Raw genomic sequence first — 15802 nt, forward strand, 5'->3', positions numbered from 1 at the left:
GCTGTGGTGTTGCTACAGCTCTGATTCGACCCCTAGCCTGGGAACCTCCATACGCATGGGTGTGGCCCTAGAAAAGGCAAAAAGACAAAAAAAAAATTGTTCAAATGTTTTCTCCTCTTGCCATAAAATCTGAATTTCATCGAGATGGAATACTATGGTGTCTGGGAGTTGCTCCATAAAATCCAGAAATTAGGAGTTCCCATCACGGTGTAATGGGTTAAGAATCTGACTCCTGTGGTTTGGATGCATGCAGAGGTGCATGTTGGATCCGCACCCAGTGCAGCAAATTAAAGGATCGAGCCTTGCCACAGACGTGGCGTGGGTCACCACTGAGGCTCCGATTCAATCCCTGGCTGGGGAACTTCCATATGGCAGAGTGCGGCCTTAAAAAAAAAATTCCAAAAATCAGGGCGTTCCCTGGTGGCCTGATGGTTAAGGATCCAGCATTGTCACTGCTGTGGCTTGGGTTCGATCCTTGGCCTGGGAACTTCCGCATGCCTGGTGCAGCCAAAAAAAAAAAAAAAAAAATCCACGAATCAGTGGTGGTTGTGGTTCTTAAGAGAACGAGACTGGACATTGTTAAGTGGGGTGTGTGTGGTTGGGGGGGCTACACTCCTCCCTACTTGTGTGTGTGGGGGGTACATTTGTCATTTTCCCTATTAAAAGGTTAGTTAAGGAGTTCCCAGTGTGGCTCAGCAGGTTATGAACCCAACTAGTATCCATGAGGATGCAGGTTCGATCCCTGGCCTCGCTCAGTGGGTTAGGGATCCCACGTTGGTGTGGCTGTGGTGTAGGCTGGCAGCTGCAGCTCTGATTCGACCCCTAGCCTAGGAACTTCCATCTGCACAGGTGTGGCCCTAAAAAAAAAAAGAAAGAAAGAAAGAAAAGAAAAAGAAAAAAAAAACAAGTAATTTTTTTTTAAGTTAAAAGGGCACGGGGGTCACAGGTGAAAGTCAGCAAGGGCAGCAGCCTCTCTCTTTGGCCCTGTCTGGCTGCCCCCACCCCACCCCCATCATGCCCTCCAGGGGCATGTGTCAGAATGTCCTTCCTTTTAAGGCTGAAGGACATTCCTCTGCACGTAGAGCCCACATGTTGCTCGCTGAGCCATCCAGCAACGGAACGTGGGGTGTCTCCACCTTTTGGCAGTTGTGACACTGCTGCTCTGAACATGGGCAGCAAGTATCTGAGTCCCTGTTTTGATTCTTGACGGGCCATGTACACCTAGGAATGGAATTGCTGGGTACACGGTCGTTTTGTTTATTTTTTAAATTTTTATTAGAGTATAGTTGATTTACAATGTTGTGCCAATTTCTGCTGAATAGCAGAGTGACCCAATCATATATACACATGCACACATATATACACATATATAAATGCACATATATGTACACACACACACATGTACACACACATATGTATTCATTTTCTTATGTTATCTTCCGCCTTGGTATCCCAAGAGACTGGATTCAGTTCCTTGTGCTATACAGTAGGTCCCCATTGCTTATTGATTCTTTTTTTTTTGTCTCTTTGCCTTTTTTCTAGGGCTGCTCCCGCGGCATATGGAGGTTCCCAGGTGAGGGGTCTGATAGGAGCTGTAGCTGCCAGCCTACACCACAGCCACAGCAATGCCAGATCTGAGCGGCATCTGCCACCTACACCACAGCTCACGGCAACACCGGATCCTTAGCCCACTGAGCGAGGCCAGGATCAAACCTGCAACCTCATGGTTCCTCGTCGGATTCGTTTCCACTGAGCCACGACGGGAACTCCATCTATCCTAAATGGAGTAGTTTGCATCCGCTAACCCCAGACTCCCCGTCCACCCCTCTCCTCCCCTCATGTGTAATTTTACATTTCACCTTCTAAGGAACTGCCACTCTGCCTTTCACAGAAGCTGCAGCATTTTGCACGCCCACCAGCGCGTCTCAGGGCTTCCGATTTCCTCACATCCTCGCCAATGGAATGTTATTTCCCCCTTTTTCCCCCTTTGGTTTGTTTTCTTTAACGATGACAGCAATCCTTGTGGGTGTAAAGTGGCTTGTCTTTTTAAATTTAAACCTTGTTATTATTTTTTGAGTAGGTGTCGTGGACGGAATTCTGCACCTCCCTCCCCAAATTCACGTGTGGCAGCCGTCGTCCCCAGGGCGGTGGTGTCAGGAGGCGGGGCTTTGGAGATGATTAGAATTAGGAGAGGTCACTAGGGTGGGGTCCTCGGAGGGGGATTAGCGTCCTTACAAGAAGAGACAGAGCTCTGTGCCCTTGTGAGGACACAGGGAGGGCAGCTGTCTCCTCAGCAGGGACCGTATCAGCACTTTGACCCTGCACTTCCAGCCTCCAGAACTTGGAGGAACCGCTGTCTGTGGTCCAAGCCGCCCCGCGAACGGCCCGTTGTTAAGGAGCCGGTAGTGTATCCACGTGCTTCCGTGAAAAGGCACAAAGGCGTCCAGTGAAGCCGCCCACACCGCCGGCCCAGCCAACCAAGTCCCTGGGCAGAGGGAACCTTTGAACAAGACCCGCAATGAGACAGCTGGTGAGAGAGGGCTCTGGGCAAAAGGACGAGCCTGTGCAAAGGCCCTGGGAGGGAAAGAGGCTCAAGGGGAGGCGGAGCGGCTGGACGGGGACAGAGCCCCACGGGGGCTTTAGAGGCAGACTGGGGTCCGACGCCAGCTCCATCAGCCACTGGGGCAGAAGACCCCTCTCCCCCCCCCCTTGCCCCCCTCCCTCCCTCTCTCTCCCCCTTCCCCCGCGCCTCCGTGTCCGCATCTGTAAAGCAAGGGCAGTAATTGCACCTGCCTCTGGGGTGGTAAGTGTGTTGGCCTCTGTAAAGCCCCTGGGACAGTGCCTGGCACGGCCAGCCTCCCGCTCCAGGCCCCACCCCCCCCCGCCCCCACAGGTCAACCCCAGCAGGTGTGGGGGCAGGGCTGCTGTCACCGACGGAAGGGACCTGTCTGGGGAGAGGAAAGCCCCAGCGGACTCTTCCATTGGCCACAGCTGGGCCACACCCACCCCCAGGACCAACCACAGCCCAGGGGGCGTGTGAGGTAGACACGCCCTTGGGCCCCAGGACGGTGACGCTAGACCGAACAGCTCCAACAGCTCCGCCGGAGGCAGAGCGCCCAGCCCCACGCCCAGCTCCGGTGACATTCTCGCCGCAGACTTTAAATGGAGGGAGCGGGTGGGTTGACCATGTTTTGGCACAAGCTCCTTAATTTACTGCAGCCCTGAGGAGGCTGGACACCTCCCCCCCACATACACACACACAGAACGGAGCTGCCGCCAGGAAGAAGGGGTGGGGGGGTGGCTGTGGGGGGGCCGTGGGCGCAGCTAGACACGACTATAGATGCCACAGGGCTGGGGGCAGGTTGGGGAGGGCAGGGTCGCTTTTGGTAAAAATTGGTGTATTGTCGATTTACAATGCTGTTAGTTTCAGGTGTACAGCAGAGTGGCTCCCTTGCAAGAATACAGAGCTATTCTTCTTCCTCTTCTTTTTTTTTTTTTTTTTTTTTCGTCTTTTTAGGGTCGCATTCGCAGCATATGGAAGTTCCTGGGCCAGGGGTCAAATTGGAGCTGCAGCTGCTGGCCTGCACCACAGCCAAGGCAATGCCATATCCGAGCCACATCCTTGACCTCCTCCACAGCTCACGGCACCTCACTCACTAAGCGAGGCCGGGGATCCACCTGCCTTCTCAGGGATACCAGTCGGGTTCTTAACCCGCTGAGCCACAACGGGCACTTAGAGCTGTTATTTCCAGGGTCTTTCCCCTTATAAGTTATTACAAAATATTGAGTGTATCTCCCAAGTGGCATTTAAAGATCACTCCGGCGGCTGGTGAAGAATGGATAGGGGGGCCACGAGCGGGGCAAGGGGCCTGCTGGAAACCCCTGCCTTGTCTCGGGGAGATCATGCTGGCCTGGACCAAGGTGTTAAGGCAGGGGTGGAGACCACTGGACAGACCCACCATGCGGGCCTGGAGGTGGGGCCCATGGGCCGGCCCCTGCATGCAGGGGGCAGGTGATGGTACTGCCCTGGGGACCAGGAAGGGGGCCTGGCCCTGAGGCCTTTCAGGCGGGTCCATGGAGCCTGGACTACCTGCTCAGCTCCTCCTGCCCTGCTCCATCCAGCTGTCACCAAGACCCTGACCAGGCCACCTCCCCCTCCCCCAGCAGGCAGCCTCAGCTGCTGATGGGCCAGGCCCATCCTGGTCACCTTGCTCCCCAGCCAGGAAGCCTCCACAGCCTGGGAGAGGGAGTCCAAGCTAATTCAGGGCCTCTCCCACCTCTCCTGGTTGTCAGTGTGAGGGGAACTTTGGGGACAAGGGGACGCTCCCTGCAGTGGACTGTGTGACAGGAGTTGGTGCCCTGCCTCCCCGCCAACGCTTCCAGACAATCCACAGGACTGGAGGTGAGTTTGTGTGGGGGCAGCGCAGGCCTGGCCTCTCAGGGCCCAGGGGTCAGAGCTGAGGCGAGGGCAACAAATGGAGCAGGTGTGTCCCCTGGGTCGCTTTGCCCTCACAAAACTCCCGAGAACAGCTGGGGCCCCCAGCTGCAGGGACGGGTCACAGGGGGACTGTTCCACTCTTTTGAGAGCTTTGAGATCCCTTAAAACCCCCCAACACCCCCTAAAGTCCCATAGATTTCCTAAATTTGCCCAAGACCCACCAGGCCCCCCAAGATTCCTCAAGATCCTCAAGACATCAGAAGCCCCCCAAAGTTCCTCTAGTCTCCTTAGGGCCCCACAAGGCCCCAAAGATTCCCCCAAGATTCCTCAAGGTCCCCCATGACCACCCACAGCTTCTAACCACCCCCAGGGTCCCCGAGGTCTACCAGCTCCCCCAGACCCCCTGAAGACTCTTAGTCCCTCCCAGGTCCCCAAGACTCCGGGCCCCAGGGCCTCTCTGCATCCTCTACCCTGCAGGAGCCCCCTCCCCACCCACTCTTTGCCTGAGATGCCCAGTGGGCAAGGGGGCGAATCCAATTGGTCCGCTCCATGCTTCCTGCTGTCAGCTGTTGGTCCCTGGCCAGCCTATGGAGTGCCACCTCTGGGTCACATGACTGCCCAGGCAGTATCACATGGTATCAGACATGGCAGCCCACAGCTTTGCCATCAGCAAGCATGGTGGTCAGGGAGTTGCCCGCTAACCCGGGCACCTTGGGCACTGCCCCTGCTCAGGAGGAAAACCAGCTGGTGCAGCGCAAAGCCCCGAGCAGGACTCCAGGCCCTCCTGGAGCTGCACCCCTCAGCCCACCCTACCCATCGTGGGGGGGTGGGGATCCAGCAGCCCCACGCCACAGCCCCTCCTTGGAGTCGGAGGTCTTGCTTAGCTCCACCAGTGCCAGGACACAGCCCGAGCCCGCTCCACCCCCTCCCTGGTCTGGTGGCGCAGGACCACACCCAACCGGCCTCTATCCAGCACTTTCCCTGCACACAAAGGCTGAACCATCAACCCGCACGCCCTGAACACACCCACAAACCACAAACTCACCTCCCCTTTGCCCACAGGATGTCCACAGGCAAAATTGTCGCCAAGAGAAGGAAGGAAGAGCCCCGACCGGCTCTGCCTCTGGGGGGAAAGAGCCTGTTTGCAGCCTCCAAGGAAGCCTGCTGAATAGGTGAGCAACCCTTGAGTCCCAAGGCCCTGGGGCTCCCGTTTTAAGGAAGGAAAAGCCAGACCAGGAGACAGGAGGGTTGTTTGGCCACTGGCTGTGAGGCCTCCATCTAGGCCCTTTGCCTCTCTGCCCCTCAGTGACCTCACTGCACACCTGGAGCAATAACCTGTGGCGGTCCTGGGGCTGAGAGCACAGACTCTGGAGAGGGACTGCCTGGGTTTGAGGCCTGGCTCTGCTCCCTACAGGCTGTGTGACTCTGGACAAGCTTCTGAGCTTCTCTGTGCCTGAGTTTTCAAACCTTAATGCGGGGAGGGGGGGGGGGTCAAACAGAAGATACCACCAAGGGTCATTAGGAGGAGTCAGTGAGTGAGCATTTATTTCTTTTTTCTATTTTTGTATAAAGTGTTTAAAACAGTGTCTGGCACACAGTAAGTGCAGTGTAACGGGGTGCTCAAAATTTCACCCGAGTGTTCATTATTCATTTAGCAAACATCTGCCCATCAGCTGTACTTATCAGGTCCTGGCTGAGCCTTGACTTGGCAGAGGTGAACCCAAGGAAAATACAACAGACCTACAAGTCACTGCCTCCCACGACAGTCTGGGACTGACATTCTGTAAGGGCTCCGGGGTTCAGAGAGACCTGAGAGGCAGGATGGAGCCCTTCTGCTGGGGTTGGTCAGGGAAGGCTTCTCGGAGGAGAGAGCATTCAAGCTGGGCGTGGAGGCCTGGGCTGGCAGTGGCAGGGTTCAGCCCACTGATTGGCTGATGGATCTGCAAAAGTTGGAATATCCACGGGTGCTAAGTCTGCTGGGACCAAGGATCTGAGATGACTTCATTGCCGAGCTGAGCGTGGACCCTGAAACCTACTTGGTTTGGTAACCTGCACGTTGTACCCAGCTGACATTGCCCCCACCGGATATCCATGGAACTGGCCAAGCTGGACACTGGGGAGGGACAGGTGTGGGCCGATGGCCTCTGGACACTGCTTCTCCCACACTTGGGCTGAGTCCTATACTGTGAACCCAGACACCAAGATGACAAGACCAACAGGGCAAGACCTCCGGGGGCCTGGCCTGGCCCCCCTCATGCAGTGCCTCTAACGTGTTATCCTCTCTTCAGGCCTCCAGCCCTCGCCAAGGCCCAAGGCTGTGCTAAGGCTCTGTTGAGAGCCAACCTGGGGGCCCAGGGCCTGCCTGGGCAGAGATTGCGCCCAGGAGGTTGTGGGCTGCGCTGACTCCCACGAAGACAGCCAACACCTGCACCAGCCTGCCCAGGCACACCCCTCTGCCCCAGCCAACTATGACACAGCTGTCAAGGCCTAGCCCAGCTGTCACTTCCTCTGGGCTGGGGCCAGGGTTATCAGTAGGGTCTCCAGCCTTGGTGCTTCTGTGACGTGGATGGGGTGAGGAATTAAACACACAGGAAAACCAATTCAGACAATCAAGGAGAAAAAGAAATGTAGTATTCCATGTAACTGCCAAGTCCAGGGTATCCTTCAGGCATGGCTGGATCCAGGGCTCAAAGGCTCTGCCTCTTTTTGTGTTGTCTCCATCTCATGGAGGTCCCAGGCCAACATTTTCCCTCTCAGCTATCCTGGCAGAATCAGAGATTTTCCTTGCCCGTTGTTATAACAAAGGTTTCAAAACTGGGCCTCTCTGGCTGGGATCATACGTCCACCCTGGAAGCATGAAGGACTGAAGTTAACTCTGCCTGGACAATGTGGCCTGAGGGTGGCAGAGGAGAAGGGGTGTACTTAGCCATTGAAGGGGAGATGGAGCAGGTCAGGCAGCAGCACAGCTGTCTCCCTCATTTGCAGCTGGCTCCCCACCAGATGGGCAATGCTCGGGCAGGGATAGTGTCCGAGGCATGTGTGCCCTGGCTTGGCCATTCACAAGGCCAGCAACAGAGCAAGGGCTATAGCACACTGTCTTTGGGTGAGTTCCTCAGGACTTTGGCATGTGCTGTTCCCTCTGCCTGGAACAGCCGAGTACCTCCCTCCTCCTCCAATTAGGTATCTCCTCATCCTTCAGGTCTGGAATTCTAAATAGATGCACATTCATTCTCTCACTCTATCCTCATGGCCTTTTTTAACCTCTGCTTCATATTTTCTGTCTTCTTATTTCTTATGCTGCATCCTGGGAAATTTCCTCAGACCTATGCTCCAATTCACTGATTCTCTCTTCAGCTGTTTAACGTTTCAATTCTTATATTTTCATTGGTAAAAATGATATTTGGTTGTTTTTCAAATCTGTCCTATCTTTAAAAAATAGACTCTTGTTCTTTTATTTTACGTTATTTTTTGCTTTTTTAGGGCTGCATCTGAGGCATATGGAAGTTCCCAGGCTAGGGGTCAAATCAGAGCTATAGCTGCCAGCCTACGCCACAACCACAGCTGTGTGGGATCTGAGCTGCATCTGCAACCTACACCACAGCTCGTGGCAACACTGGATCCTTAACTCACTGAGTGAGGCCAGGAGTGGAACCTCGCTAGTCAGCTTTGTTACTGCTGAGCCATAATGGGTACTCCCATTTTTAATCTTATTCCATCTTTTATTGCTTCCTCTATCTCAAACATGCAAACTTCCGAAGTTTGGGGGGAGGGTATCTAAATCTTTGTTATTTCCTTTGACTCACACCTCATGTTGACATGTTTCTTTGCATTTCATCATTTTATCATTATTATTTTTTTTTTATTGTGAGCTCATATTTGATTGAGCTTCAGGAATCCTGAAGACCTAAACTGGGAAGCTTTTCCCCAGAAACGGTTCGTGTTTGCTTCTGCCAGTCGTAGTGGGGTATTCCCTACCTGGGACTGTTTTAATTTAATTTCTTACTTGGGATTTCTCTGTCTAGGAGGACGGCATAAGTGTAAACTCCAGCGCTGCATGAGAGCAGGCCTACGGTTGCAAACTCTCAAGGGAAATTATTGTTGCTATTAAATACTTGCTACCTGGAGTCCTGAAGCAGACAGCCGGTTTCCCAAGAGGTTCCCTTGCGGTGGGGAGACTTAGTTGGGACCACCCTGTCCTGTGTCCCCATGAGGATCTCAGCCTGGGATAGAAGGCTGAGGGTCCTGCCCCCCGGCCACCCACCTCGCTGCAGGGCCTCAGTCCTTATCTGTCACAAGCAGCAGGGGAAGCCCTTGTTATCAGCTGCCTGCTTCCATTTCTTTCTTTCCCTTCCTTCATTTCTCCCTTCCTTCCTTTTTTCTTTCCCTCTCTTTTTTCTTTTTTGTTTTTTTAGGGCCACACCTGCGGCATATGGAAGTTCCCAGGCTAGGGGTCAAATCGGAGCTACAACCGCCAGCCTACAGCACAGCCGCAGCAACGCGGGATCCAAGCCGCATCTGCGACCTACACCACAGCTCACAGCAACGCCAGATCCTTAACCCACTGAGTGAGGCCAGGGATCGAACCTGCATCCTCATGGATGCTAGTTGGGTTTGTAAACTGCTGAGCCACAGCAGGAACTCCTCCCACTCTTCCTTCCTCCTTTTCTTTTCTTTTTTTTTTCTTCTTTTTTTTTTTTTTTTTTGTCTTTTTGCTATTTCTTTGGGCCGCTTCTGCGGCATATGGAGGTTCCCAGGCTAGGGGTCTAATCGGAGCTGTAGCCACCGGCCTACGCCAGAGCCACAGCAACTCGAGATCTGAGCCACATCTGCAACCTACACCACAGCTCACGGCAACACCGGGTCGTTAACCCACTGAGCAAGGGCAGGGACCGAACCCGCAACCTCGTGGTTCCTAGTCGGATTCGTTAACCACTGTGCCACGACGGGAACTCCTCTTTTCTTTTCTTTTCTTTTCTTTTCTTTTCTTTTCTCTTCATCCTTTCCTTTCCATCTCTTGCTGCAGCTTGCAGCAGCTTGACGTGGACTTGTCATTCCCAGACCAGGGATGGGCCACAGCAGGGAAAGCACCAAGTCCTAATGACTTGACCACCAGGGAACTCCCTGTTTCTTTCCTTTTGGAATCTTACGAGCTCAGCCATGAACATAGTCATGTGTCTAGGTGCTCACCCAGAGTCTGATGGCAGCACAGCGTGTAGGGGACCTGGTCACCATGCTACCAGAAGTCACCTCGGCACCTCGTTCTGGGTGTCATATCCTCGGCCACTGGTGTGGCTGTCACCTTGCTTCTGAGGGAGTCTTTGGGGAGAACGGGGTACCCACAGGCTAACCCATGGGATGGGGTCTCCCTCCTCTGCTCCCGCGCTGAGGAACGACTCCTTCCGGGACTCGGAGTCACAGCAGGACCGCGTTCCTCTGGGGACGGCCAGCAGGGACGCATAGGGAAGAGGGGCGGGTGTGCCGGTGTGCGCATGGGGGGTGGCCCCCCGGGGATGTTGCGGGCCTTGGTGGGAGGAGGAGCTCTAAGGATGGTCAGACTTCTCGGGCGGCAGCAGGTGTCCAGGAACACAGGGGCCAGAGCTGCCACGGCTCCTGAGGCTCAGGCCTGGCACTGACCCAGCGTCCCTTCCCATGCGATCTGTGTCCAGAGCCAGTGCAGATTCACCACGACTAGCAGTACCGGACTAGGGTGGGAGCACCAGGGGGTGTGGCAGGCTGGGCGCCGTCTTTGGAGACTGACTCTCAGGGGTGGTCCCTGCCGCCAAGCTCAGGTTCTGTGCCCTGACACCCAAGCCATGCCGGAGCCACTGTGACCCTTCTCCTCTGGCGGAGCCATGGCCACATTTGGGGTCTCGACTGGAGACGCAGGGAGGCCCCGATTCTCTGGGACCTGCCCCTCCCGTCCTGTGTCTGCTGTGTGGCTCTCAGATGGTGTGCCAGATGTGACCATCCGGGTGGCCCCTGTGTTGGTTATCTATCGCTATGTACCAAAACTCTCCCAGTGACCACTTCTTTCTCTTTTTGTTTCTTTTAGGGCCACACCTGGGGCAATTAGAAATTCCCAGGCTGGGAGTCGAATTGGAGGTGCAGCTGCCAGCCTCCACCACAGCCAGAGCCACAGCAATGCCAAATCTGTGACCTATGCCGCTTCTTGCGGCAATGCCAGATCCTTAACCCACTGAGCGAGGCCAGGGATCAAACTCGCTTTCTCATGGGCACTATATTGGGTTATGAACCCGCTGAGCCATGATGGGAACTTACTTCTCATGAACCTATGGGCTGGCTAGACAGTTCTGCTGGCCTGGGCTCGCATGTCTGTGGTCACCAGGTGACTGGGGGCTGGTGCCAGTGGCAGTTGGAGGGCTCGAGCCGGGGAGAATGGAAGTCACGTGGGAGGAGAATGAGGGTCCGAAATTCTGGGGCAAACTGAGGCCAGGCTGCATTGGCAGGAAACCCGATGCCAGTGAGAGTCAGGACAGCCAGGGTACTCCAGGGCCCATTGGACCAGAGGGCAGCCAAGGGGGTCACACAGCCTCCCCACCCCCCAACACCCGCAAACCAAGGGGAGAGGCAGGGCAGGGGAGGACCCTGACTGCCTGAGCTGCCCCTGTCCCGTGCCCGCTCTGTCCTGGGGAGGGGCTGCCAGGAACGCCCAGAGGGGTGTGGGCACAGCCCAGACGCTGCACGTCCTCAGTGCCACGAGGTTCAGACAGAGGGAGATTTTTGGACCCCAAAGTGGGGTCCAGCCCCCTCTTATTTCCTAGAAAAGCCCCAATTGGTTGCCATGTCCACCCTTCATGCAAAAATAGCAGGGTGACCCGGGTTCAGAGAAGCCAAAGCTTCGTCCACCTGGGCATGGTGGGCACTGCTCGGAGCCTGATGCTCCCCGCCCAGCGTCAGGGGTGCACCCCGTTCTCCCCACAGCCCACCTCCTCACCCTGGGACACCGGCTGCTCTCTGGGGAGACCCCATCCCCTGCAGTCCACTTCCCATCCCAACATTATGGAGGCAGAACATTCTGGAATGCCCTCCCTCCTGCCCTGGGCCCCCTTCAAGCCTCAGCTCCCTCTTCTCCCCCAAGATGTCATCCTTGCCTCCAGGTTCTGGTCCAGACAGACCCAGAGAGAACAGCTGCCCGAGCTCAGGGCCATACCCGCCACAGAGCCTGGCACCCAGCAGGCACCCGGAAATCATTCCGAGAACAGAGATCGCCCTGAGACCCAGGTAACTCAGCAGATGTCCCCCAGGGGCAGCCTGGCAGGGACCCTCTGATGAGGGGCTGCTCAGCCTGTCTGGACCCTGGTGGGTTTGAGGGGGTCGCACCCCAGCCCTGCTCTGGGGCTCAGTCTGGGACACTTGGGGTGCTCCACAACCTGGGGGGCTGTGCTGGGGACCCCCTGGGAGTCTCCCCTCTGCCCTGGGATCCTTTCACCCCTTCCTCAAGGGACACGGCAAGTCAACGGTGTAGCCCCGTTGCTGCGGCCTCTGAGAGCGGAAGGTGGGTATGAGACCCCCATCGCCACAGGGGACTCCAGCGCCCGGCGGGGGGCTCCGTGGGTGGCAGGGCCTGCGCTCCTGGGTGGGTGGGGCTCTCCCAGGAACAGCCCGCTTCTTCCCACAACAGGCCTGTCAGGCTCAGAGAAGCTCCATCCTCGCGAGCCTCTGAGTTCCAGGCAGACATTCGGCCCCTTGGAGCTGGTTTGTGCTCAGCTTCTTCCCTCGGCTTTCCGGCCCAGCCGCCTCCTCCAGGACACCTTCCCTGACTGCCCGCCTGGCCCCGGGCTCAGGGCCGTGACTCATGGTCCCCGAGGCTCCCTTCCTCCCGGCACAGAGGGTGCAGAGACCCCCCCCCCAAGATCCCCAGAGGGGCCAGGGCACCCCCACATCACATCCCTGCCCCGAGCCCTGCCCATGCCGAAGCCTGGCTTGGCGTCAGGTGTGCCGTCCCCGCCTCCCCGCCCCCACACCTGAGCGCAGCGCAGATTCCGGGGGAGGACAGTCTTCTTGGACCCTACATTTTTGTGATGTCTTGGCCAGATAAGTGACTGGCTCACGGACTTTTTTTTTTTTTTTTTCTTTTTATGGCCTCACCCTGCGGCATATGGACGTTCCCAGGCCAGGGGTCAAATCAGAGCTGGACCTGCAACCTACACTGCAACTTGTGGCAAAGCCGGATCCTTAACCCACTGAGTGAGGTCAGGGATTAAACCCGCATCCTCAGGGATACTAGCCGGGGTCTTAACCCTTGAGCTACAATGGGAGCTCTGATTCATGTACTTCTTAATTCCATCCTTGCATGACTGGAGGAGCTGGACTTGGCAGTGGCCTGGGGCCCAGGGGCAAGTGGTGTGTGTGTGGGGTGGGGGCAGGGTGTTTCCTTGTGTGTATTTGTATGAGTGTATGTTTGTGTGTCTGTGTGGGTATTTGTGCTTGTGTGTGTATTTGTACGTTTGCGTGTCTGTGGGTATTTGTGGGTGTGCTTGTGTATGTGTGTATATTTGTATGCCTGTATGTGTGGGTATTTGTGCGTGTGTTTGCATGTGTATGTGTTTGTGTGTCTGTGTGGGTACTTGTGTATGTTTGAGGGTGCACATGTGTGTGTGAATATTTGGGGGTCTGTGTGGGTATTTGTGTGTTTGTGCATGTGTGGGGGTGTCTGTATGTTTGTGTGTCAAGATGCGAGGGGTCGGATGCTCACCGTGCACTCCCTCTGCGCACACCCCAGCCCTCTGGTGCCCCGACGGTAGCGGGTCCTTCCGCCTCCACACCCCGTCCCGCTGGCTGGGGCTGCAGAGGCTCAGGAGCGCAGGAGGGTGAAAGGGGGAGCATCCTGGCTCTGCCTCCTGCTGCTGGTCCCCACTGGGCACACGCTCAGCCCCCCTGTTCTTCATCTTGCTGGGGCGGGGGCGGGGGGAAGCTTCGGGCTGCGGTCCCCAGAGGGCGGCTTCCCCACCTTCCTCGTGGGAACCAGTTAAACCTTCTGTGGACAGAGACCCAGGAGACTGGCTCGCGCAGAGCCCGCAGGGAGTGAGCGGTGGCCGAGGAGCCTCACACCAAGGCCATGAGCAAAGCTCTCTGAGGGGGTCGAGGGGCAGCGCCCCGGGCAGAGAGCGGCTTCCAGCCAGTTCTTGCTGTGTGACCCTTAGCAGGCTGCCCAGCCTCTCTGAGTCGCTTTCCACACGGGTGAGGCTCCCCCTTGGTCTGGGAGCCGAGCAGTGGCAAGCTCTCTATGGGTGGGCAAAAGCCAACTTACACGCCATCTCACCCCCTTTACAAAGGGGGAACGGAGATTACACTCTTCCTGGGCACACGGCGGGAACTCTCCAGGATGCGTCTGCCAAGTCCAGCTCTCTATCCATCACTGCCAAGCTGGCGTCTCAGGGAGCTGCCTTTCATAGTGGGCCAATGAGCAAGGTTCTAGTCAAAGGAATGACTCTCAAATGCTGGAATTTCTGTTGATGAGAGAGATAAGAGAGCAGAGCTCTCTGGGACTGGCTGCCCTCCCTGTTCCAAGGAAACTCATGGCCGGGGCTTTGGGGTGCTGCTCCACCTCTCACCAGCCCCAGCCTGGCACCCCCTTTCAGGGTAGAGAGCAGTGCCTGTGCTCTCTGGGCACCGCCTCCCAGGAGGCATCTCCTTTTGTGGCTTGGCCTTGCTATGCCCATGTCCGCCCCTTCTGGAAAATGCATGCCCGAACAGGTCCCTCCACAGCTTAGAGGCCCGACTCCAACATCCAGCCCCTGCCCACCCCAGCCTCGCCTCACCCCCTGCCCCCACATCTCACCCTCCGTTATCCCCGCCTGCTTACATTCTCCACCCTCCCCCAACCCCCACAACCCTCCACTCCTCTTTCATGCCTTTGCAAGTTGTTCCCTCTGGCTGGAATTTCACAGTCCCATTTACCTGGTGAACTCCTACTCACACTTCAAAACCCAGCTACCCTGGAAAACTTTGTCAGGCCTTTCCCTTCCTAAGAGGGAGATGACACGTTCTTCGGAATGACTGTCCTTCAGTTTATCTCACAGTGTTTTAACTCATCTGTAGGCATGTCTCTGTCCAGCAGACCTGGGCCAGGGCAGGCCGCCACAGCTAATTAAGTGGGGTCCCACGTCTAGCACAGGGCTGGGTACAGGGCAGGCCCTCAGCAGGGGTGTGTGGCCCAGATGAAATGGAGCCGCTCCCCCCTAGTCTTGGTTCCAGGAAACATCTCTATGGAAGCATGGTGTGGGTTTCGGGGGTCACAGTGGGATCCCGCAGAAGGCCAGCTCTGGGAACGCTCCCAGCCTCCACCCCGGGACAGAGGTCCCCTTCCCCCCAGGGACACTGTGGAGTGATTGCAGAACTGGTGTTCTGGCCTTGGCCACCGGCACTCCCTCATTCCTTCACTTTAGTGGGCTGTGAGCAGAGCCCCCGCAAAAACCCGGGCTTAATACCCAGGGGGCAGCCGGAGCAGTGCCCCATTCTGGATGCCCACGTCCTAACCTCCCAAGCCTGAGACCATGTGGTCACATGGCAACAGGAATTAAGGTGGAAGATGGATCAAGGCAGCTAACCAGGAGTTCCAGTGGTGGCTCGGGGGGTTAAGAACCTGACTGGTATCCATGAGGATGCGGGTTCGATTCCTGGCCTTGCTTGGTGGGTTAAGGATCTGGCGTTGCCGTGAGCTGTGGTGTAGGTTGGATCCTGCATTGCTGTGGCTGTGGTGTAGGCCGGCGGCTGTAGCTCTGATTCAACCCCTAGCCTGGGAACGTCCATGAACCTTGGATGGCGTCATCAAAAGAAAAAAAAAAAAGGCAGCTAATCCAGAGCAAAGATGGGAGATGACGTCGGATGATCTGGGCGGCTCTGAATTAATCAGAGGATCCTTCAAAGTGGAAGCGGGGCAGGAGAATATGAGAGAGGCCACTGCTGGATTCGAAGACAGAGGCGGGAGCCAAGAGCTGAGGAGTGCGGGTGGTCTCGAGAAGGAGGGGCAGGCAGGAAGCAGACTCTCCCTGGAGCCCTCGGAAAGGTGCAGTGGGCCTGACACTTAGAACACAGCCTCGTGAGACCCTCTGTGGGTCCCGAACCCCAGACTGTAGGATAATACATGTGTGCTGTTTTAAGCCACTAAATTTGTGAGATGTTCTTACATCAGTTGCAGGAAAAGAATACACTCCGTGTCATGGAGGGGGAGACCGAGGCCCCGAGAGGGGATGGAACCTGGCCTCGCCCAGAGCCGGTGCCCGGCCAGGCCTCCTGACCCTGCCTGGGGCTCCTTCTCCCGCCCGCTCTCCTTTTCCAGTGACTGGGACAGGGCTGCCAGCAACCCCCCAGGGTTGATTCTGCAGAGGCAAGAGGTTGTCA

At 56.4% G+C, this 15802-nt stretch overlaps 1 long non-coding RNA gene across 2 annotated transcripts; it reads left to right on the plus strand.

Annotated features, from left to right (window-relative positions):
• The first annotated feature begins 4040 nt into the window (after nucleotides 1–4040).
• LOC125130531 (uncharacterized) lies at nucleotides 4041–12502 on the plus strand. 2 transcript variants are annotated; one of them, XR_007135726.1, is made up of 3 exons: nucleotides 4041–4402; nucleotides 5501–5610; nucleotides 11557–12502. It is a non-coding gene; the product is annotated as an uncharacterized LOC125130531 (long non-coding RNA). The 2 variants fall into 2 exon arrangements; XR_007135725.1 differs by lacking the exon at nucleotides 11557–12502 and adding an exon at nucleotides 6094–7044.
• The last annotated feature ends 3300 nt before the right edge of the window (nucleotides 12503–15802 follow it).

This window comes from Phacochoerus africanus, chromosome 7 (assembly GCF_016906955.1).
Source record: "Phacochoerus africanus isolate WHEZ1 chromosome 7, ROS_Pafr_v1, whole genome shotgun sequence".
NCBI lineage: Eukaryota > Metazoa > Chordata > Mammalia > Artiodactyla > Suidae > Phacochoerus > Phacochoerus africanus.